This window comes from Diceros bicornis, chromosome 4 (assembly GCF_020826845.1).
Source record: "Diceros bicornis minor isolate mBicDic1 chromosome 4, mDicBic1.mat.cur, whole genome shotgun sequence".
NCBI classification, from domain to species: Eukaryota; Metazoa; Chordata; class Mammalia; order Perissodactyla; family Rhinocerotidae; genus Diceros; species Diceros bicornis.
Window position 1 is genome coordinate 39105749 of NC_080743.1, and position 2048 is coordinate 39107796.

General features: G+C 33.7%; 1 pseudogene; it reads left to right on the top strand.

The window, feature by feature from the left end:
• The first annotated feature begins 285 nt into the window (after positions 1-285).
• On the top strand, positions 286-588 carry LOC131402369 (cytochrome c oxidase subunit NDUFA4-like; annotated as a pseudogene).
• The last annotated feature ends 1460 nt before the right edge of the window (positions 589-2048 follow it).

Consider the following 2048-nt stretch of genomic DNA (forward strand, 5'->3'; position numbering starts at 1 on the left):
TGGTTATATTAATATCAAACAAATTATACTTCATTAGGGATAGAGAGGAACATTTGTTAATGATAAAAGTGTCAATTCATCAAGAAACGATAGCAATCTTCTAATGCAATGTGATTGATCAAAAAAAAACAGAGAGAGAAGACATAATTTACCAGTATCAGAAAAAAAGAAGGGATATCACTAGATATCTTACAGGATTTAAAAGGATAATAAAAATATGAAGTAGGCCGAGCCTACTGAGTCCCTGGGTGTACAGGTTTGTTTTTCTTCGCTTCCGGACTTGAGGCCTCTGCCGCAGTCATGTTCCGCCAGATCTTCAATCAGGCCAAGAAACATCGGAGCTTGATCCCCTCTCTTCATATTTATTGGAGCCAGAGGAACTGGAGCAGAGCTGTATGTCTTGCGCTTGGCAATGTTCAATCCAGATGTCATTTGGGAAGGAAAGAATAACCCAGAACTCTGGAACAAACTGGGTCCCAGTGATCGATACAAGTTCTTCTCAGTGAATGTAGATTACAGCAAACTGCAGCAAGAAGGTCCAGACTTCTAAGTGAAATGTTTCACTATAAAGCTGCTTTGAATGAAGGTCTTCCAGAAGCCGTCTACACAATTTTCCACTTAACCAGGAAATATTTCCCCTCTAAATGCATGAAATCATGTCGATGTATTGTATTGGGGTTTAAACTGATTAATAAATATCTGAAACTTGAAAAAAAATGAACTAACATTACACCAGTAAATTTGATAAATTAGATGACGTAGACAACTTGAAAAAATCATTGTGGGAATGTATTAATTACTATTCAATTACTTTGATAGAAATACATCTATACGGTTTTTCTTCAGGAATTTTAATAATTTGTGTTTTTCAAGGAAGTTGTCTACCCCATCAAAATTATCTGAATTTTCCCTTAAATACAAGATCAATTTATATTTAAGATGTTAATTCCTCACAAATTGTTGAATAGATTAAATTCAATCCCAACTAAATTCCTAACAGACTCACTTATAAAACTTGACGTAATGAATCTGTAATTTAAATGGAAATTCAAAATACATAGAAATCCCAAAATGATTTTGAAATAAAGATCAAATTTTGAAAACTTATACTTCCCGATTTCAAAATTTACTGTGAAGCTACTGTAATCGAGAGAGTTTGGTATTGGCATGGGAATAGATATATATATCAGTAAGAATAATAGAAAGACAAGAAGTATACAATAATTAGATATTAAATTAAATATAAATATATTTCTTAGATACTGCTTCATGTTTGTTCTAGTCGTTTATGCTAAAATGTTTATCATATCTACCTGTCAATAAATCATTTCCATACTGAGGAGAATCCACACTCTTGAAAATACATCAAGGGGAAAATATGGATGATTCATAGGTTTGGGGCATAAGAAATAGCAATGCAATTCTATTTATTAAGATATTAAAGACTGGGAAAGAGTTGGTTTTAGGAACAAAAAATAAGTAGTTCTGTTTTGGGCATGTTAACTTGGAGATATCTATTAGACATGAAAACGCAAAATGTGCATGCTTCTCTTTTTTTTTTTTAATTTTTTGCTTATTGTAGTAACATTGGTTTATAACATTGTATAAATTTCAGGTGTACATCATTATACTTCTATTTCTGCATAGATTACATCATGTTCACCACCCAAATACTAATTACAACCCATCACGACACACATGTGCTGAATTATCCCTTTCACCCTCCTCCCTCCCCCCTTCCCCTCTGGTAACCACCAATCCAATCTCTGTCTCTATGTGTTTGTTTATTGTTGTTGTTATCTACTACTCAATGAAGGAAATCATACGGTATTTGACCTTCTCCCTCTGACTTATTTGACTTTGCATAATACCCTCAATGTCCATCCATGTTTTCACAAATGGCTGGATTTCATCGTTTCTTAGGGCTGAGTAGTATTCCATTGTGTATATATACCACTTCTTCTTTATCCATTCGTCCCTTGATGCATGCTTCTCAGTCAGCTAAAGATCCTGTATAATTTCCATTCTTCTCAGAGAAGTTGTCCTTG